This window comes from Oryctolagus cuniculus, chromosome 14 (genome assembly GCF_051225735.1).
Source record: "Oryctolagus cuniculus isolate XC-2025 breed Fujian yellow rabbit chromosome 14, ASM5122573v1, whole genome shotgun sequence".
Classification (NCBI taxonomy): domain Eukaryota; kingdom Metazoa; phylum Chordata; class Mammalia; order Lagomorpha; family Leporidae; genus Oryctolagus; species Oryctolagus cuniculus.
In genome coordinates, this window is record NC_142880.1 from 66,444,485 (window position 1) to 66,467,582 (window position 23,098).

Genomic DNA, 23,098 nt, shown 5'->3' on the forward strand with positions numbered 1-23,098 from the left:
ACTCAGGTTACTGAGGTTTTTGTCTCACCTCCGCTTCCAGCGCTAGCGTGCAGACTCCACAGCTCAGCTTCCGCGGCTCGGCTTCCGCAGCTTGGCTCCCGCACCGTGGGCATCCTTGCTCTCCCCGTAGGTCCACTGTGTCATATCCACTAGATCTGGAAGAGTTTCCTCTGCAATTTTTTCCCGAGCTTTTCCCTGAGACTACAGTAACTCCACTTTTATTAAACTATCTTTTCCCGGACTATCAGTGTGCGCCCTCACTATTCCGCCATCTTGGCTCCTCCCAGGAGGAATCCAAATACCTAAATATTCATTGTGTAAGTTTTCCTAGGACTACCATCACCACTGAGTGGCTTAAAACATCAAAAATGGATTGTTTTACAGTTTTGAAGGCTGGAAGTCTAAAATCACAGTGTCAGCAAAACTATGCTCCCAGGAAATCTGCAGTGCAGAATATTCCCTTGCATGATCCAGGCTTCCAGTGGCTTGCTAGCAGTCCATGGTGTTCCTTGGCTTGCAGCTGCTGCATTTCCATCTATACCTTCACTGTTACATAGTGTTCTCCCTTTCCGTGCCTGCATCTGTGTCTCATCTCCTCTTATAGAGACATCAAATATATTAGCCTATTCTATGTCAGTGTGAACTCACTTTGAGTACATGTGGAAGGACTATTCATCAGTGCTGTGGGGGTAGAACTTTAGCAGATCTTTTTGACCAAAACAAATACATGTATTCAATCTATAATATTCATTGATTTGAAAATGGTTAAGCAAAGCATGTTATACTTCTATGATAAAATGTCACAAAATAGATGTATATGTATACCAACAAGACAAAATGTTTGATTTGTTGTCAATGAGGAAGAAAAGATTGTGGGCTAAAACATAAAATATAATCTATGTGAAAAATTTTAAAAAAATTTGTGTATTTTGGAGGCAGACAGAGAAGGGGATAAATAGAGAAGGAGCATGCTCCTGTTCACTGGTTTACTCCCCAAATGCCCACAACAGCCAGGCCTGGGCCAGGCTGAAGCCAGGAGCCAGAAACTCAATTTGGGTCTCTCACAAGAGTTGCAGGGATCCAACCATTTTAGCCATCATTGCTTTTTTTTTTTTTCGACAGGTAGAGTAGACAGAGAGAGAGACAGAAAGGTCTTCCTTTGCCGTTGGTTTACTCTCCAATGGCCACCATGGCCGGCGCGCTGCTGCTGGCGCACCGCTCTAATCCGATGGCAGGAGCCAGGTACTTATCCTGGTCTCCCATAGGGTGCAGGGCCCAAGTACTTGGGCCATTCTCCACTGCACTCCCTGGCCACAGCAGAGAGCTGGCCTGGAAGAGGGGCAACCGGGACAGAATCCGGCGCCCTGACTGGGACTAGAACCCGGTGTGCCGGCGCCGCAAGGCCCTAGTGAGCCATGGCGCCGGCTGCCATCTTTGCTTTTTTCCAGGGAATATGTTTGTAGGAAACTGGAATTCAGAGTGGAGCTAGAACTAGGACCTAAGCACTCATATGGTTTGCGGGTATCCCAAGCAGTATCTTACCCACTAGGACAAATGGCCCAGTATCTGTTTTTATACCTATATAGTCTGCAACTATTTAGTTTTCATCTTTACCTATATTTATATCTATGTATCAATCCATCATTTACCTATCTCATATACTCTCTTTTGTGATACTCATTACCTAAAGAAGCAAGGGTGGGAATTTGGCGGAGGAATGAAATACAAGGTCTTTAAATTTTTGGATTCAAATCTTTTATAGTATGTGTTATTAAATACTACTTGTCACGTTTTTCAACTATAAAAGAAAAATCACTAAAGAAGCAGTGAGGGGCCAAGTGATAAAAAAAATTTTGGGGTCATTATTTTAATTTGTTGTCTTATTAACTCAGTAATAAGGACAATTTTTTTTTGTGGTTTTGGAGACTTGCCTTCTCAATCTGCAAAAGTTATTTGCTACTTTTTTCTTGTCACTTATGTAATTCTCTTCATTTAGATAATCATTTGAAAAGTGACTAAAGTATATCAAAGGAAATGAATAAAGTGATCTTATCACTTGAATTTTGCACGTGGCACTCACGTATGTGGGAGCAGGTTCTTTCAAATAATGTGTAGGCAGGCAGGAAATATTCGACAGGTGGCATTTAAGTTACATTAAGTTTTGGATCTCAACCAGCTGCTATTATGTGCAAATTTCCCTTCCCACTCCTCCTCCTCCTCCATTCCTCTTCCTCTTCTTTTCCTTTGCTTGTTCATTCTCTCTCATTGCGCAGTCCCATTACATTTGAACCTTCATTTCTACTTTGCATTAAAAATCCTCACATCTATCCGCCTTCAAACTCCACAGAAAAAGATCTCTCTAATGTCTTTTCGTTATGAACATTTTCAAATACATACAATTATAAGTGACACAGAAAATTTTGATACATATTTTAGTTTTCATCTGCACTTCCTGGCTCATGTTTCCCAAAGTGGGTCACAGAAATGTTAACCTTTGCTACCTTTCTCCAATCTACCCCTTCCTTCCACAGGGGTCTACAGTCCAACTCAGTTCTGACACTATCTACCTAGGAATAGCATTGGATCCCACAGGCCTGAGGGTCCTCCATACCCTGAGGAAGGAATGCTACACATAGAGGCCACAGAAGGAATCTCAGTAGACCATATGGATTCCCAACCCAGTCCATCAACAATCCTGCCTAGGCAATGATGTCTCCAGAAAGCCCTGAAAGAGCAGGATTTGGAGAGCTCATGGATAGCTGAACACATGCAGGTTCCTGGAGGTTGGCACCCAGAGAGGGCATGAAAGTTCATTGCTTCTCCCATACCTCACCTCATGCATCTCTGTGTCCTTTGTAATAAGGAGCCTTCAGCCTGTGGGATCTGGTTGATATTATCTCTAGACTGGCAGGGTCAGAACTAAGTTGTATTAGCGATCTCACTGGAGACTAACACAGAGTTGACTGATGCATGTGAGAAAAAAGAAAAATCCCCATATCTTTTGAGATCCCAGAAGTCTTCCAAATAGATTGCTGGGTAGAAAAGGAAAAACATACACAAAAAAGAATTTGTAATAATGATCTCGCACATACTCCCTCGTGCCTATCAACCAGCTTAAATACTTAACCAGACTTTGGTATTCAAACTTCACACAGTACCTTCCATGTCCACACATTTCATTTCATTTATCTTTTTGTTGGAATCTTCAAAGACAATTCCAGATATCATGCATTTCAGCTGTAAACACTTTATTTGTAATGGATCATATTTTCAAAGGTTATTCAATGTTATCCCCCAGGGTATTGAGTCTAGTGGGCTGGAACATAAAGAGCATAAGCAAGAATTGACTTGGGAGCACCTTCTGAACCATAGGATTTAACTTCCTGATGAGGCCCTCAGGGATGGTGAAAGTTAAAAGCTAGAGTGGTTCTTAGAAGCTGGGAGAAAGCAGGAGGTCTTGCTGGGCAAATATTAAGTTGCTAAGGGAGTTTGCAAAGGAGGGAGGAATACTGAGGGAAGTGACTCTGTTGCAGGGGTACACCATGAGGCCCGAAGGCTCACTGTTGTGGTAGTCTGTGGTTCTTTTTTTTTTTTTAAGATTTTATTTATTCGAGAGGTAGAGTTACAGACAGTGAGAGGAAGAGCAGAAAGGTCTTCCTTCTGTTGGTTCACTCCCCAAATGGCTGGAGATGCACTGATCTGAAGCCAGGAGCCAGGAGTTTCCTCCTGGTCTCCTACATGGGTACAGGGGCCCACGCACTTGGACCATCTTCTGCTTTCCCAGGCTGGATTGGAAGAGGAGCAGCTGGGACTAGAACTGGCATCCATATGGGATGCTGGCGCTGCAGGCGGAGAATTATCCTGCACCAAGGTGGTGGCCCCAGTCTGCGGTTTTTACCATTCATTTTCTCTCTGCCAAGTTTGTGTCTCGTGCTCACAAAAAATGAGCATGAACAAGGAAGGGTGTATAAAGCAGAAGTGATTTAAGAAAAAAAAAAGAGAAAGGTGAAAAAACTCAACAGCACTAAGAGGGACCCCTAAAGACTGCATAAAATGAATGAAAAAAAAAAAAACCCACAAAACCTGAGAGGTCCCTAAAGGATGGAGCCATTTTGAAGGCTGATTGTCTAGGGTTTTACAGGCTGTAAAAGGGTAAGTTCTCATGATTGGACAAGGAAAGGGACAGTTTTCATGTATTAATTGGATGATAACTCCAATAGAGGCTCAACAGAAAACACATGGAACCTTCCTCCAATATTCATAGAATTCTCATTACCTAGATGGATTACAACAGCTCGGAAAAATGTTGATTGCAAGGACTAGCACAAGATATCAACATCCCTCACAGAAGCTTTTGCTTGAAATTTCTTAGTTCTAGATTATGGGGTGGGACCCCCCGGACCCCCCCTGATCCCTGTCTCCCTGGCCAGGTGTCTATCACCACTCAAACACTGAATTGAATAAGGTGACTCAGAGGACATTCTATTCATTAAGACCATCAGGTATGATTGAGGGAACAGCTCATGAATCTGCTACTTATATCTCTCATTGGAAGAGGGCAAGGATAGAGAAGCAAGAGTCTGTACCAGTTGCCCAATGAAATGATCCTGGTCCCCTTCTCATTCATCTTTTCCTTTCTGAGTCAATTGTCAGATAAGGAGCCCAGTGAACCTGGGGTGAGCACGTGAAAAGGATGACCCTACAACACCTTGGCAAGGACAAGTACGTGTTATAAAAACAACTCTAGTTCTTCCCCAAAGATATTTATGGCCATTTATTTGGGATATTTTACACTGAAGAAATGAGAATGTTTGAAGTATTTTGGGAACTTTAGAACACAGGATCTGATCAGGAGATGTGGGTACCTAGAGATTCAAAGGATTATTACAGCATTTATTAGAATGGAGACAACTGGGAGGCAAGTGATACATAGAGATCTGGATAATACCTGCCTTAGGATGAGCCCATTCCTTGTCACTAGGAGTGTAAGTGGGATTGACCCACCTGGCAGTTGGAACAATTCTCACATTGAGAGCTACAGATAAGGTGTTAAACATAAAGCCATCATGGGTGTGATATTGTGGCAATTAATGTCAGAGTTAAAGATCTCATAGATGCACAGGTGGTGGACTCTATCATGTCTTTCTAATTAGCCCAGTCTAACCTTTGTGTTCATGTATAGGAAGCAGAGCACAATTCCTAGGTATTAAATATGTGTCTGGCAGAACCTAACCATCAGGCCTTGTACAAGAATTTGTCTTTAACTTTGAAATGCATATCCTGTAACCTCCCAGTTACATCTCTGAAAAGCTTTACTGAAGTGTCAGGTCCCTGAATTTCTATTAGCTGTCATCTCCAATCCTCTGGAGTCCCAAGGCCTCAGGTGTACTGGTTTCCTCTCCTCATCTTGCCCTACCAGTGTAATGGGATCAGTGTGTGTTGTGTGAGATACCAAGATAGCCAGGTGTTCCAGATCTTTTTTGACTATGCTATGACACAGGAGACACACTACATAGTCCTGAAGCAAAAGTGTAAATGAATTGCTCACAGAGGTGTGAAACATTTCTATTCTACTGAGAATGAAAGAGAACATATTTGCCAAATAATCGGTCACATAGTGTGTATCTGAGACTTTTTTCTATCAAGATATGGTATCAGCTTTGACACAAGAACCCTTGTACCTGTGACATATGATTCAGCCAACAACATAGTACTGGAAGTGTCCAAGGTGAAAAAGATTATGGAATTGATAGTCAGCCCAAGTGGAAGAATTATAGTGCAAGCCTCTGGCCAAGTCATCTGTTGTAGGGAATTACATGCCTCTGGAGAAACAGCTCTTGATGTGTTACTGAGTCCTGGTAGCATACTTTTTTTTAAAAAATCATTGTCAACCTGTATTTCTCTTACCAGTAAATTATCAGCCAACTGTTATAACAAAGCAGGACATTTTATGACATGCAAAATATTTTTTTTAACTTTTATTTAATGAATATAAATTTCCAAAGTACAGCTTATGGATTACAATGGCTTCCCCCCCATAATGTCCCTCCACCCGCAACCCTCCCCTTTCCCACTCCCTCTCCCCTTCCATTCACATCAAGATTCATTTTTGTTTCTCTTTATATACAGAAGATCAGTTTAGCATACATTAAATAAAGATTTCAACAGTTTGCTCCCACACAGAAACATAAAGTGAAAAAAAATATTTTAAAAATTCTCTACAGTATATATTCTTAAAAAATACTTGTTTATGTATTGCTATAAAAATGTGTGGTGATGAAAATGTGTATCCTTTATGTCTATAACAAAAAGGAGGAATTCAGAAAAATACTTTATGAAAGTGATTCAAGTATGAATAAAATTATAATGTAACATGAAAAAAAGATTTTATTTATTTATTTGAGAGGTAGAGTTACAGACAATGAGAGGGAGAGACAGAGAGAAAGGTCTTCCTTCTGTTGGTTCACTCCCCAAATGGCTGCAGCTGTGCTGATCTGAAGCCAGGAGCCAGATGCTTCTTCCTGGTCTCCCATGAGGGTGCAGGGGCCCAAGCACTTGGGCCATCTTCTACTGGTTTCCCAGGCCACAGAAGCTGAAATGCAAGAGCAGCCAGGACTGGAACTGGCACCCATGTGGGATGCTGGTGCCAGAAGGCAGAAAATTAACCTGTGCCATGGCGCCGGACCCTGGTAGCATACTTGACGATGGATACCAAGTAAGCATGCAGCCCTAAATTCTTATTATGATATGAGTTCTGTCAGACCTGCTGAAACAAAGAAACCAGAGCAGCCAAGCAGTAGCCTGTCATTAGATGGAAACAGTAAGTCTAGAAATGAGACTGTAGGGATCAAAATGATGTCAGAATTTAGCAAGTAGGACTGCTTTTACCTAATGGGAACAGGGAGGGGTATGTGTAGAATTGAAGTTATCTAGTTGGGTCTATTTTGTTACTCTCATCCCCAATTATAATTGTGAATGTACAAATCCAGTCACACTCTTCTGAGAAACATCACAGAGCCTTCAACAATGAGGCTTTGGGTGGTATGACTAGGGAAGCACTAAACTAACAGAGAAGATAGCTGAGTGTGAGGGGAAGTGAGAATAGATAGTAGAGTAGGGAGACAATGAATACCAGCTGTGGCCCATGATCCACTGTAAAGAAAGGGGCTATAGTTGGTCTCTCTAATTTTGTTCTTCTGTTTATCTCAGTAAATCTTTTAGGTTAGCTCATCTGTTTTTTATCCTCAGTTTTGTTTTGAGTACATTTCTAGTTACTGTCCTGCAATTCACCATTTCTCTCACCATTTGAGTTCTTGTCCTATCTTTTCTTGTCCCATCAATTGTATTTTTCATCTTTGTGATTTCAGTTTTTCCTCTAGCTCTAATTTTGTCTTATGGAGGTGTGAGCAAGAATTAAGGGAGGGAAATGATATCCACAGAGGAGTTCCCAGAATTTGGTACCATTTTTTTTCCTCTTGAGGCATTTTCTGATTCCAAAGTCAAGACATTGAGAAGTTAAGCAGAATTTCAGGGAATTGGCTAAACCCAGGTAAAAATTTCAGTTGTGTGCTTTTTTTCACCTGAGATATGGGTTGTATTAAATGAACCAGCTTGGTTTAGAATAGTGGCAGGTATACTTAAGGTGTTTTAGCTGCTATAATTTTGTTGTAGATATTGTTGTTATTATTATCATAGTTCTCCTTTTCATACCTATAGGATTTCTCAGGAAAAATTTACTATTTGCTACTTTGAGTAATTTCTCTTGAGCTATATGATGTTTATTCTCTTGTTCTTTAAAATTTTTGTTTACAAGGTCATCTTATATAGGATTTATACATGTATTAACTGCACACTTGTGTGTTTTCTCTTGTGCTGTGCATATGTGTGTGTATGTATATATGTGTGTGTATATGTGTATATCTATATGTCTTTGTTAGTAATTTACAATTGTCTGTACCCATTGTTTTCATTCTCAGCTTAGAACCAGAGCTTATGCTGGTAGCAAGGGTCTCTCTTCTTGGAGGAATATAAAATAGTCATTTTTTTTAAGCCAGTAAGTTAGCTTGACCAAAGTTTGGGATCTCAAATTTGGAATCTGTCTGCAGCTAGGACGGATTTTTTGAGTTTGGAGATGGCAAAGAGCCATTACCAAAACAAGTGTTTGACTTTCTATATAACCAACAATAATTTAGGTGTACATTATGTTTTTTGCACCAGTAAAACATGACAAATTTATGTAGTTATATTAATACTATTATTTATAACAAACTAGCAGAAGTTATAAATCAATCAGCAAGGCTTTGGAATAAAATAAATTAATCAAGTCACAACAGATGACCAAAGAGTGAAAAGTGTGAAAGGTTATGAAAAGGCATATGCAGAAGTGATAAAAATTCTAAAATGCTAACTTAATAATGATAGTTTTGTGGGTCATAAGCTTTCAAGATATTGCAATTTATTTTCCTTTGAGGGCAACATAATTGACTGCATTTTAATCTTTTCTTTAAATACATTTTTAAAAATTAAACATACAAAGGATATTTAGGCATTTTGCCAAAGGCTTACTACATTCCTATCCTGCCAAGTTTGTTCTATATTAACACATTTAGAAATTACTGAAAGCAAGAAATATTTAAACTGAGTGGTTTCCCAACTGAAAAATATACAATTAAGCATATTCCTTAAGCACTAAGTGATTTTATGAAGTAAGTACAACATGTTTATTTCTGTGTCACAATTTTTCCTTTCTTAGTTTTTGTTGATTAAATGTCAGTGTGTTAATACATGACTGATAGCTTCTACTTTGTGATCATCCTTTTATTTTGCTTTCTGTTTTTTATTCCCAGAGTGATGAAATTGAATGTTCTAGGCATCACTTCTCAAAGTTGCAATAAATGCAACATGCACCATAATCCAGTTAATTTATTTAGACTTTAGTTGTCAAAAGTTTGTGATCCCTGGACCACAATAAATTCTGGCCAATAGTTTAGGCATAGCCTTTTTTGGATTTTATGTTTGCTCATGGAGTAAAATTGAAATTTCTTTTTTACATACAAATATTCATGCAATTAGGGAAGTATTGTTTTTTCAGTAAGTGTCTGAGGAGGACAATTCTTGGACAGGAACTGCTTATCTTTTGCTTATGTTCTAAGGAAAGATAATGTGTTGCCAAACATTTGTACCTAATTAGCAAAAGTTGGCAAAATATATATGTAAATATGTTTTAATTAGCACATGATTAAAATGTTTTGTTTTTCTTGATTTGTGGTAGCAGAGTACCAAAAATGTAATATATGTGTAGGAGTGAAATTCACATTTTGAGATTCGATGATTGTTTGCAGCCCTCGTCTCTACTGTTGAGGAACTATGTTTTTTTCTTCTTACTATTTGTTGAATTCTTTACTTAGTATAGGATTAATCTTATGAGTATAAAGTAAACTGAAAGTAGATCATTGTAAAAATCAAGAGAAGGAATAAGAGAAGAAGGAAGAAGGGTGGGAACATGGGAGAGGGAAGGTAGGAAAATATCACTATGTTCCTATATCTGTATATGAATTACATGAAATTTGTTTAAATACAATTAAAAATTTTTAAAAAATTGCCTGTGCACAGTCATGTGGCTCCTCTAAAGTGAAGGATGTCTGGGCTACAGGTACACAGGGAGCCTACCTTATAGAGTCTGAGTCTCTGGGGGACTTACTTATAAAAATAAGTTTCAAATAAATAAAATTAAATTTGAATATACTGAATATTCACCAAAGTCCCCTTCAGATGTGCTATGATCATACAACTTGATCTTCATCCATCTTGTTTCTTAGCCCTGAAAGCATTTTCATTTACTATCCATGTAGAAAACCACAATATTAATATTTGACCACTCTTGGAAACCAGATTTCTAAATGCAAATTTTTCATGTGTAGTATCTGTATAATTCAGATAGACAAAATGCTACTGAATGGAATTACTTATGGTATTATTATTATTCCTTGAATAAGAGTCAGAATACCTGGATTCTAGTCCTTGTTTTGCTGCTATCTAGTTTTATAAAAACCTCTGGATCTAAATGGAATTTCCTTTAGCATTCTAACCTATTATACCACCATTCTAACACATATTAATAAGTCCAGAAATATGAGAGTAATCTTTGGTGCCTTTCTTTCTCCAATCAATTGAAATAAATTCATCAGCAAGTCTGATTTATTCTACCTAAAAAATCATATTGAATCTAGCTACTTCACTGTCTTACTTCCACAAAAATTGTTCAAGCTACCATAATTTCTCAGATGGATAAGAGGTATAGCTACTTACATGACTTCCTTGATTCTGCTTTTAAAATGTGAATTAGGTTTTTTCTTTATAGCTTGAAACCTTTGTCTCCCATGTTGGAGACCTAGATTGAATTCTTGGCCCTTCTCTTTGGCTTGACCCAATCTCAGCAGGCAATTAATGGGTGAACTAGTGGGTGGAGGGTCTCTGCCTGCTTGCCTGCCTGTCTCTTTTCTTCCTGCATTGCAAATAAATGAAGTAAATAAATAGAAATAAAACTCAGTTAGTGTTTTGAGGGAGAAAGCGGCTGTGTGCTTGAAGCCCTTCCTTTCTCCAGTTTTGTCACTCTAGCTCTGCACAACCAGAAGACCTCACTATTTGCTCTGTCCCTCAGCAGTGGCCCTACAACCTCTGCCTAGCCCTGCTCATAGCAGCTAACCTATGTCTAGGTTCAGTGTGTTCTCAGGAGAGTGGCAGATCCTCAGTGCACTTTTTAAATTTTATTTTTTAAAAGATATTTGTTTATTTGAAAGTCAGAGTTACCCAGAGAGAGAGGCAGAGAGAGAGAGAGAGGTCTTCTGTCCAATGATTCACTTGCCAGATGGGCGCAATGGATGTAGCTGTGCAGATCCGAAGCCAGGAGCTTCCTCCGGGTCTCCTACGCGGGTGCAGGGGCCCAAGAACTTGAGCCATCTTCTACTGCTTTCCCAGGCCACAGCAGAGAGCTGCATTGGAAGTGGAACATCCAGGACTAGAACTGGCACTTATATGGGATGTTGGCGCTTCAGGCCAAGGTGTTAACCTGCTGAGCCACAGTGCCGGCCCCTAAAGAAATTTTTTTAAAAATTTAATTTTAGTTTTTTACAGGTTCATGATGATTTGTAGATACACTTCTAAGAACACGATATTCCCTTCCTTGTTCCCTCCTTCCCTTTTGTTCTCTTACTTCCAACCTCCTTTCTCCTATTCTTGTCTTACTTTGTTTGAGATAACATTCTCAGCCCCTTTTTCTTTTTTCTTTTTCTTTTTTTTTCCAGGCAGAGTTAGACATTGAGAGAGAGAGAGACAGAGAGAAAGGTCTTCCTTTTCTGTTGGTTCACCCCCCAAATGGCTGCTACGGCTGGTGCACTGCGCCGAGGTGCTTCTTCCTGGTCTCCCATGGGGTGCAGGGCCCAAGCACTTGGGCCATCCTCCACTGCACTCCCAGGCCACAGTACAGAGCTGGACTAGAAGAGGGGCAACCAGGACAGAATCCGGTACCCCAACCGGGACTAGAACCCGGTGTGCTGGCAGAGGATTAGCCTAGTGAGCCGCGGGGCCGGCCCTCAGTCCACTTCTTGAAGGTTATTTCTCTGAAATGTTATCTCCTTTACTATTGGATGCTTTTATAGTCCTCTTGTGCTTTAAGTAAATGATTTTAAACTTTGTGTGCTTTTTCTTTTAAGCAGCATATTGATCTACTTGATAGCAGAGGTGAAATTAGCCTCATTTCTTTGAGAAGGCCATCTCTCTCTGACCTGGGAGTCTTCATGTGTTCCTCAGACTGTGTGTCTTCGGAAGAATTCCAGGGTCTGACTTCCTCCGACTCTTGAGTTTTCAGCCTGAACATCTCCTTTGAAAGACGGGTTTCCTGAGGAATCTTTAAAGGTGGTGTTTATTCATCCCGATTGTTCTCTATTACAGCATCCTGAGGTTTTTCTCCTATATAACATTGATGTGATGATTTATTAATAATTAATAATTTATTTTGTCTTCACCACAATGAAGAGAAGATAACCTTATGTTCTGTTAGAATAAGATTTGTATGTGTCCCTAATAATGCTTTAGGTAAACTCTCAATGAATAAATATATGCTGGAATAAATTAGTGAATAAATAATTCAAAAAAGAAATGAAGGCTTCAATCTCGTATGGATATTTATTTAGTTTTTTTTTGGGGGGGGTCACTGGTAGATGGCTTCCAAATTTACTTTTTTTAAAAAATAAATTATTTCTAATCAAAAGGTAAAAGATAGGGTATGAAGGTGGGGGGGGGGGATGGAGGGAGGGAGAGAATTCTCCCATCTACTTGTTAATTCCTAAAGTGTCTGCAACAGCCAGGGCTGAGCTAGCCTGAATTCAGTTCTATGTGGGTAACAGGGACCCAGGTACTTCAGTCACCATCAGCTACCTTCCAGGGTATGCATTAGTAGGAAGCTGGAATCAGAAGTAGAGTTAGGACTCAAACACAGGACTTCCAATACAGGATGTGGGCATCCCAAGCAGCACCTTAACCATTACACTAAATACCCACTACCCCATTTGTATTTATGATACAGTATTTTATTTTCTATGTTCTTAGTTTAATGAATTAAATGTACTTTTATCACTTGTTAATACTGTGTGCCACCTTTAAAAAGTAAGCAAAAGGGGCCGGCACTGTGGCATAGTAGCCTAAGCCTTCACCAGCATTGCTGGCATTCCATATGGATGCTGGTTTGTGTCTCGGCAGCTCCTCTTCTGATCTAGCTCTCTGCTATGGTCTGGGAGAGCAGTGGAGGATGGCGAAAGTGCCTGGGCCTCTGCAATGGCATGGGAGACCTGGAGGACACTCCTGGCTTTGGATTGACCCAGATATGGCTGTTGGTGCCATTTGGGGAGTGAAGCAGTGGATGGAATACCTTTCTCTCTGTCTCTCCCTCTCTGTCTGTAACTCTATGTCTCAAATAAATAAATAAATAAATAAGAGGTAACAAAAATTTTTTAGCATAGCTGCCTTCCTCATATAGATTGTCATCAATCTTAGGAGATACAGCTAGTAAGGCTTACAGTCTTCCTGTTTATGTGACACACAAGAACTCTCAAACTAAATTAATTTCTCATCTTAAAGCACTCTCTTCCTATAATCCATATCTCTACTCAAACATTTGTCATTGTCCCAGCTATTGAAGCATGAGTCTTTCGATCCTCCACACTCTCGAAACCCCAAAGAAACTATATTAGAATCCTAACTGGCTCACTCATGTGCTTGAGGAAGTTATTTATTTTCATAGAATTAATGAGGATATTAAAAGCCAATTAGCATGATTAACATGTAGATCAAATAAAATGTGAAATATGTAAGAAAATATTTTTATGAGTATGGCAAGATTAACAAAAACTACATACATAACGTCTCACATGATTGGGTTAATCTGCAGGTTTGACAAACTCACTAGGAAGAGTTCAGCAGAGACGGTACCAAGGCTGGACCAGGGACTAGTGGGTTTGTGTTCTGGGGTTTGTGCCTTCCCCTCACCCCCCAGTCCCTGCTCTCTGCACTTTGATTAGAACAATCCCTGTGTACAGCTAATTTATTCTTGGGAGCATAGGTATCCTCATGGCTCAAGTCAGTCTATCTGGGACGACCAGCTGCTGATACCTGTCAACCTTGGGGGAGCTAAATGGGGAGGTCCTGTGGGAAGAAGCGTTTGCCTTGCCTTGGACAGTACAGTATCCAAGCACTTGAGCCTCTGGCATCATTTACCAGACAATCTTATCTTGCTTGTTCTATTCCTAATGCCACCCCTTGAAATATTCTGAGACAGAAACCAACTGGAATTTTAATGATAGCCCAGGTTTTTGTAGTAATGGACAGCACATGGCTCAAATAATAATATAAAACTAATCATGAGGCCCTTGACAACCATACAGTTGTGGATCCATCCTGAGCTATGAAAAATTATTGTCAAGGCTTAAATGAAAAGCTACCCTGGATCCAGGTTGTGTCCAAGAAAAAAAAAGCACAGGAATATGTACCTGGCACTTAGAAAACAGATCTGGGGGATTCAAACCTGTCATGGCCCAGAAGTCTGTTGAAAATTGGCCCGCTGCATCCATTCTGCATTGCAGCATCAGTGTAGGAGCACAGGAGCTCAACTCTGCTAGCCCAGCAAATAGAGACTGTGACTGTTGCTGGATGGAGACAGAATTTGCAGCTTTTTGAAAGAGTGCAGACATGACTGTGTCTCAGTCTCTCTAGAATGCACTGATTAAAGTGTAACACCCAAGCCCTGCAAAATCTTACACATCATTGATGTGTATATGTGTGTGTGTGTATATATGTTAAGATTTATTTATTTACTTGAAAGACAGATGCAGAAAGAATATGAACACTGGTGCTAGTTTGAGGACACATGTCAGTGTGCTGTTTTCTCCTTCAAGGTGAGCAGAGAGTAATATCAGCCTGTCTGTCTGTAGTCTGGTAATATCAGGTTTACAGGTAGAAAGTGCTTAATGCATTGCCTGGTGTTTATTGGGTACTTAACTAATTATCCAACTGAATTCTGTTTTCAGCACATCTCTGAAAGCTGTCCTTTCCATGTGATTTCCTCTGCCTAGAGATCCTCTTCTTCTACATAGACTTATTTTAAGAGTCCCCTGACAGGTCTTGTTATCATCCATCTTTCTTGCCTCCAACCAGCCTTTCACATTAGGGCAATGTTAACTTACTAACCTAAAAATCAAAATTTTTATCCCCTGCTTTACCATACCTAAGGATTTGTATAAAGTTGACATCTGGAGTCTGTTTTTTTAATTTATTTAAGTTATATAAGTTTCATGTATTTCTTATGTACAGATTTAGTAACATAGTGACACTTCACCCTACCCACATTCCAACCCTTCCTCCTCCTCCCTCTCACAGTTCTACCCTTAATTTTTAAAAAGTTTTATTTTCAGTTTACTTATTGATTGTATAGTTAACCATACACTAAGTAAAAGAGTTCAACAAATAGTACAGAGAGAAAAAGAAATATTGATCCTCAAGGAAAAAGGCCTGTAAACAAAATGAAATCTCAATGTCTATTTCACTCTAATACATTACATTTCAGGTACTCTATTAGTTACCTTGGATTAGGGAAAACATATGAGATCTGTCTTTTTGGTACTGGCTTATTTCACTAGATACAATGGTTTCCAGTTGAGTCCATCTTGTTGCAAAGGACAGGATTTCATTTTTTTCTTTACACTATGGAGCAGTACTCCATAGTGTATATGTACCATAATTTCTTTAGGCAACAGTTGATGGACATCTGGGTGACTCCTTATCTTAGCTACTGTACAGACCACCCCTTCATACACCGATTTCTTTTGGTTTGGGTAAATTTCCAGAAGTGGGATGGCTGGATTGTATGGTAGATCTATATTCAGATTTCTGAGGTATCTCCATACTGTCTTCCACAGTGGCTGCATCAGCTTACATTCCCACCAATGGTGGACCACCGTACCTTTTTCTCCACATCCTTGCCAGCATTTGTCATTTGTTGATTTCCGTGTTAGAGCCATTTTAACTGGAGCAAAGTGTGAAACCTCACTGTGGTTTTGATGTGCATTTCCTGATGGCCAGTGATCCTGAGCATTTTCTCAAATGTATGTTTGGTCATTTGAATTTCCTTTCTTGAAAAATGCCTATTTAAGTCCTTTGCCCATTTCTTAACTGGGTTGTTTGTTTTGTTGTTGAATTTATTGAGCTCTTTATAGATTCTGGATGTTAAACCTTTATCAGTTGTGAAGTTGGCAAATAATTTCTCCCGTTCTATCTGTTGCCTATTCACTTTGCTGAGTAGTATTCTGCAGTGCAGAAGCTTCTCAGCTTGATGTAACTCCATTTGTCAATTTTGACTTTGATTGTTTGTGCTACTGGGGTCTTTTTCAAGAAGTGTTTGCTTGTGCCAATGTTTTGCAGCATTTCCCCAATGTTTGGAGATCTATTTAAAATTAGAATTTCTGGGTTCTAAACAAGAAGTGTTGATTCATTAGATTTTTAATAACAGTGATGGATAGCCTTATCCTTGTGTGACCTTGAGCAAATTATTTGAGTTATTTTTGTTTTAGTTACCCAAGTTACAGGGTTTTAACTAAGGTTAAGTGTATTTATCTGTGTACTTGGAAAATCCTTAGAGCTGAACCTATCATATGGTAAATGTTAAGTACAGTATTATTGCTGTCATTCCTTAGAAAGTTCCCTAGATTAAATATGCTTACAATACCTTTCTGAAAACAGATTTTTGAAGATTTTCACCAAACAAGGAGCCTGTGATAGAATATATATCAAGTTCATCACTAATTATATGGTTAGCTCAGCCAATTTATTTTTGTTGTTGCTGTTGTAGCAGAACTTCGTGGATGAAGAAAAGTAATTTGTTGATTGACATGCTGGTGCTAGCTCATAATCTTGTTAGAGACTAATAAATAATGCATAGAGAGTTCATGTTGAGTAGCATTACGTGAGGTGATTTTGGTGTAGCTGTTCTTGGCACCAACTTTAAGAACTACTGATTTATGGGATAAATTATGTACCCTTTTACTTGACCTCAGTTTGTAATGGTACTCTTTTTTTTCCCCCAGACACCTCTTACTTAAGGAATACAAATTTCAGATATTTATAATTCCAACTTTGGGAATGTGGTGATTCCTCCCACTGTACCTGCCTTCTCACCACTCTTCCTCCCCCCCTCTCCTATTCCCTGTAATAGTACTCTTATTTTATTCTATCTTTACCATTTTCTTTCTTTTTTTTTTTTTTACTATGCTTCACTATATTAGATTAATAAACAGTGTGGAAATAATGGACAGTAATGAAACAATTCACTTAGCAAGTAGGTGTGGATTTGTGTGATTCCTGAGCTTAAACCTGAAGTTAGAATTGGACAATGCAGTTGATCAAGCCACAGGACTAGATCATGATGGTTAAAGGAACAGATTTGAAAAAAAAAAAAAAAAGTATTGGTAGCCGTGTCATCTCATTGCATTGACACAAGTCCAGAAAAGGTATGGCATGATCTGTGTACCTGAAACTGTTGTTAAGTGTAGCCAATCTAAAAAGACAAAATAGTTTTTGATCATAGTTTAATGGAACCCAGTTTCTATGGGATCTGTTTCGGATGTTTTTTCCAATCTGCTTTCACCTAGGTTTCTGCATTTGCAGGAGTGTATACAACTCACCAAACTGATGACTCCACCTAAAGTGTCACTAAGTATACCTAGTTCCCTCGGTGCTTATGATCTTTTACATAATTTCACAAACAGGTGTTTTGGAGAACAAACCATGACTGTGTCTTGCAACTACAAAACCATCTTTTGAGTAAGAAATGAATACATGTGAAAGCGTGTCCTGTATTCTGGGTAAGATCACAAGGCTCTTGGGATTTTTATTACTCAATGTGAAATGGAGAAAAATTCTGTTTTTCTGAATATCTCTCTCTCACGTGAATATTGATGCAGCAAAATGGAATGAAGTGGTCTGTGCAATATGACTTAACAGAAAATTAGATACTGCTTTGGGTTGTTAGCTATAGTTTTATACAACTATGATATTTCATCTTTGTTATAGTGGAAAGCCCATGAGTTCTCCTTCTAAACTTTGTTTTAAAGAATTCAGAACTTCTAAAGAATTACAAAAAGAACTTTATACATGTCAACCCTCCCCTTTCACTATATATCACAACTATATGCATATACATGAAATATGTTTCATATATTTTACCTTGAGCAAATTTAGAGTAAGACATGGATATTATATCCTTCAATCCCTATATATTTTAGTGTAAATTTCCTAAAAGATATTTTGTTATGTAATGGTATTTGTATATTTATTGTTGTATAACAAACTAAATCAAACTTAATGGTATGAAACAGTTACCTTGCATTGCTATGAAACCTGTGGACCAGGGATGTGGAATGAGAACAATGGAGAGGGCTTGTCTCTGCTTTATGCTGACCAGAACCTCAACTGCAGAGACTCAAAAGCCTCCAAGTGCTTTCAAGCATCTGGAATCATCTGAAACCTTCATTTATAAATCCGGTGTCTGGACAAGAATTTCTCAATATCTAAATTAAATTGTGGCTGTTGACCAGCACATGTGCACATAGCTTTTTCATGAGTCTTTAGTTTCATTATAGAATGGTGGCCTCAGTCACTGGACTTTTATTGACTTACAGCAGTTTAGGGCACCAAGAGTGTTGCTGTTAATGAAGTAAAGGCTTCAAGAATTTTCTGACAACCTCAGAAGTCACATAGTGTAATTTTTGCCATACTAATTAGTCAAAACACACATGAACTTTCCATAATTTAAGGGGAGGAGAATTAGAACTCACATCTTATTAGGAAAGTGTCAAATAATTTATATCCATCTTTATAAACCTAATAATTATAGTAAAATTATAAAATCAATAAATGTAATGTCTAGATGGTTCAGTAATCTCCAAAGTTCTTGAGTTGGACTGGTTAGGCTTCAGTTATATCCCTGCCATTTACAAGATCTAGGCCCTTTGGTAAGTCATTTTTGTCTCTAATCCTTAATTTTTCATAAAATGAGACCAGTACCACTAATGTCTGCTAAAGATTGTGTGAGACCTAAATAAAATAATTGCATGATGAGACTAGCACCTAGTGGGGATTAGTAAACCTCAAGTCTCTCCTCAGAGAATTAAATATGGTGCTGAGAGCCCAATTGGCTTATTAATTATTGACTATTTGGGAAGCATTAGAGGTGACTAGCTTTCTAAGAAATAGTGAAGTGATTCAGTATAAAATAATTGGTGCCTTAATAGTTTCCATTTCTGAAGATTATCTTCCTTTTGTTAGATGTAACCAAGAGAGGGAATGCTCATTCTCTCTGTGAGTTATAATCATTTTCAGAGAAAAAGTTATACTGCTAACTTATCAATATCATGAAAATATAGTTGAGGCCAGCGCCGCGGCTCACTAGGCTAATCCTCCACCTTGCGGCACCGGCACACCGGGTTCTAGTCCCGGTCGGGGTGCCGGATTCTGACCCGGTTGCCCCTCTTCCAGGCCAGCTCTCTGCTGTGGCCAGGGAGTACAGTGGAGGATGGCCCAAGTGCTTGTGCCCTGCACCCGCATGGGAGACCAGGATAAGTACCTGGCTCCTGCCATCGGATCAGCGCGGTGCGCTGGCCGCAGCACGCCGGCCGTGGCAACCATTGGAGGGTGAACCAATGGCAAAGGAAGACCTTTCTCTCTGTCTCTCTCTCTCACTGTCCACTCTGCCTGTCAAAAAATAAAAAAAAAGAAAGAAAATATAGTTGACCCTCTGAACCTGTTCTTTACATATCCATAGATTGAACCTACTGTGGATCAAAAAACATTTAAGAAATTATGTATATATTGAATATGTATATATGTTTTTCTTTTAATTCCTAATTAATGGGGTATAACATCTACTTACCACTTAAATTGCATTGAGTGTTTTTAAAAGATTTATTTATTTGCTTGAAAGGCAGATTTACAGAGTGGGGTGGGGAGAGGGAGGGAGAAAGGAAGAGGCAGAGATCTTCCATCCACTGGTTCACTCCCCAAATAGCTTCAGTGAAAGGAACTGGGCTTATTTGAAGCCAGGAGGCAGAAGTTTCTTTCAGGTCTCCCATATGGGTGCAGGGGCCCAATAACTTGGGCCATCCTCCTCTGATTTCCTAGGTGCATTAGCAGGGAGAACTGGACTACAAGTGGAGTGGCCAGGATTCGAACTGGTGCCCCAATGAGAGGCTCACATTGCAGGCGGCAGGTTTACCTACTATGTCACAGTACTAGTCCCTGTATTATATGCTATAAGTTATCTAGAGATGATTTTGAAGTAACTGAGAGGATATAAATATGTTATATGCAAATAATATACCATTTAATATATGGGACTTGAACATTCACAGATTTTGGTATTGGTCAGGAATGCGGGCTTCCTGGAACTAAGCCCTGTAGATATTGGTGGGTAACTGCACAAGCTTCAAGAACATGATTAATTTCTTATAAGTACCACGTGCTACCAACTGTGCCACTGGAGTACCCTAGAATATGATTAATTTTTAAGCAGGATACCTTTGGCCATAAGAAACAGAAAACTCAAATAGCTTAAACATTGGAGAAAATTTATCACTATATAACATGAATGCCAGAAGCATGGACATTCCAAAGCTGGTCAGTTCAGCAATACAATGATTGCATTAAAAGTACAATTTTTGGGGCCAGTGGTTGTGGCATAATAGGTTAAGCTGCCATCTTGGGCCATCCTCCTCTGCCAGCATCCCATATGAGTGCAGGTTTTAGTCCTAGCTGCTCCACTTATGATCCAGCTCACTGCTAATTTACCTGGAAAAGCAGCAGAAGATAACCCAAGTGCTTGGGCCCCTGTTACCCACATGGGGGACCCAGATGGAGTTCCTGGCTCCTCACGTCAGCCTGGCCCAACTCTGGACATTGTAGCCATCGGGGAGTAAAGTAGTGGATTGAAGATTTTCTCTCTCTCTCCCCGTCCCCTTCCTCCCTCTTTGTTCCCTCCTCACACTCTGTAAGTCTGCCTTTCAAACAAATAAACACTTTTTAAAGGGTATAATTCTTTCCACATGTTGCCTATTCCACACATGGGAATCTCCTCACAGCGTGGCTGTAGCAGTTCAAAGCATTACACTGAGACAATGTTCAGAAGGAGAGATCATTTCTTTCCTGTAAACTCCTGAAGAGTGAGAAAATCCTCAAAAGTTCTACAGAAGATGCCCCTCGCCTCTCATTCAGGAAACTTGGGTCAAACACAGGAGTCTGTACTATGATGGAGAGGGAAGTAGGACCCTAGCAACAGACTCAAACAGGTTTGGATTCACTCCCAGTGTCTGGGTTGAGATTTGAATTAGCTTCTCTTGGAATACTGGCCACTGGAGGAGGATGAATAGATTTGGTGGTGGTGGTAAGGGCAGTAAATAGTACCTGCTATAATACATTAACAGACTTTAAGTTGTATCAAAGCATTAGAAATTGGAATGAAGAATCCATTTTTGTATATTGCATTAGTAAATGCTTGAAGTTCTTTGGAGTGCTGTTTTGACAAGCAAATTCTATGAAATATATGGGGAATAATTTGATAATCAAGAAGTAGGAACCAGTGGCCAGCGCTGTGGCATAGTGGGTAAAGCAGTGCTGTGAGCATCTCATATGGGCAGTTGTTTGAGTCTCTGTTGCTCCACTTCCCATCCAGCTCTCTGTATTGGCCTGGGAAAGCTGTTGAAGATAGTTCAAGTTCTTAGGCCCCTGTACCTGCATAAGGGACCCAGAAGACGTTCCTGGCTTTGGATTGGCACAGCTCTAGCTCTTGTGGCCAACTGGGGAGTGAACCACTGGATGGAAGACTCTCTGCCTCTCCTTTTCTCTCTGTGTTACTCTGACTTTAAAATAAATATTTTTCTTTTAAAAAGTAAGAATAATGCTTTTAAAAATAACAAACATGTCCAAGATTCTATAAAATTACTCCAAGATAGTAAAGTGTTTTTAGAGTGGTCACCATTTTTGCATTTATGTTTCTTTATATTACTAGCAGGAGAACCTAAATAAAAGGATTTTGTCTTTGTAAATTTAATTTATCCTTATAAATTTCCCTATGAAAATATGGTTGCACTCCAGGATGTATTTAAAAATCAAACAATCTTCCTCCTCTTCTAATTTTGTTTATTTTTTCCCCTAGTAATTATAAGAAAGCAATGAGATAACCCTACCGTTCGACCCAGCCATCCCACTCCTTGGAATTTACCCAAAGGAATTTAAATTGGCAAACAAAAAAGCGGTCTGCACCCTAATGTTTATTGCAGCTCAATTCACAATAGCTAAGACCTGGAACCAACCTAAATGCCCATCAACGGTAGACTGGATAAAGAAATTATGGGATATGTACTCTTTAGAATACTATACCGCAGTAAGAAACAACGAAATCCAGTCATTTGCAACAAAATGGAGGAATCTGGAACACATCATGCTGAGTGAAATAAGCCAGTCCCAAAGGGACAAATACCATATGTTCTCCCTGATCGGTGACAACTGACTGAACACCAAAAAGGAAACCTGTTGAAGTGGAATGGACACTATGGGAAATGGTGACTTGATCAGTATAGCCCTGACTGTTAATGAACAACTTAATACATTATCCCTCTTAGTAGTTTTTTTTCATCTATTCTACTTAATATGACTGGTTTAATTCTGTAATTAATACACAGTTATTCTTAAGTGTTGAAAATTAACTGAAAAGTGCTCTCTGTTAAATATAAGAGTGGGAATAAGAGAGGGAAGAGATGTATAATTTGGGACATGCTCAAGCTGACTTGCCCCAAATGGTAGAGTTAGAAACATACCAGGGGATTCCAATTCAATCCCATCAAGGTGGCATGTACCAATGCCATCTCACTAGTCCAAGTGATCAATTTCAGTTCACAATTGATCATAATGAAAGGACTAAGAGTCAAAGGGAGCACATAAACAAGTCTAGTACCTGCTAACACTAACCAATAGAATAAATAAAGGGGAGAGTGATCCAACATGGGAAGTGAGATACTCAGCAGACTCATAGAATGGCAGATGTCCTAAATAGCACTCTGGCCTCAGAATCAGCCCTAGAGGCATTCTGATCTGGCTGAAAAGCCCATGAGAGTATTTCAGGCATGGAAAGCCAAGACACTCTGGAAAAAGATCTCTGTGAGTGAGATCCCAGTGGAAAGAACAGGTCATCAAAGAAGGAGGTACCTTTCTCTGAAGGGAGGAGAGAACCTCCACTTTGACTATGACCTTGTCTAAACAAGGTAAGAGTCGGAGAACTCAGAGGGCTTCCATAGCCTTGGAAACTCATGACTGGAGCATAGGGAGATTACTGATGCCATAAACAGGAGTGTCAATTGGTAAAGTCAACAACAGGAGTCACTGTGCACTTACTCCTCATGTAGGATCTCTGTCCTTAATGTGCTGTGCATTGAGATTTAATGCTATAATGAGTACTCAAACAATATATTTCACTTTGTGTTTCTATGGGGGTGCAAACTGTTGA

The 23,098-nt window shown here is 39.3% G+C and overlaps 1 long non-coding RNA gene across 7 annotated transcripts in view; it reads left to right on the forward strand.

The window, feature by feature from the left end:
* Positions 1-23,098, forward strand: part of LOC149122367 (uncharacterized) — a 205,609-nt gene that overhangs the window by 57,498 nt on the left and 125,013 nt on the right. For 3 of the 7 annotated variants that reach the window (XR_016220732.1, XR_016220739.1, XR_016220735.1), the window contains exon 3: positions 17,313-17,408. The exons of 2 other annotated variants lie outside the window; for them this stretch is intronic. This is a non-coding gene — a long non-coding RNA (uncharacterized LOC149122367). Of the gene's footprint in view, positions 1-11,711; positions 11,914-17,312; positions 17,409-23,098 lie in introns of all 7 variants that reach the window. 2 more of the 7 variants (XR_016220738.1, XR_016220737.1) reach the window with 2 other exon arrangements.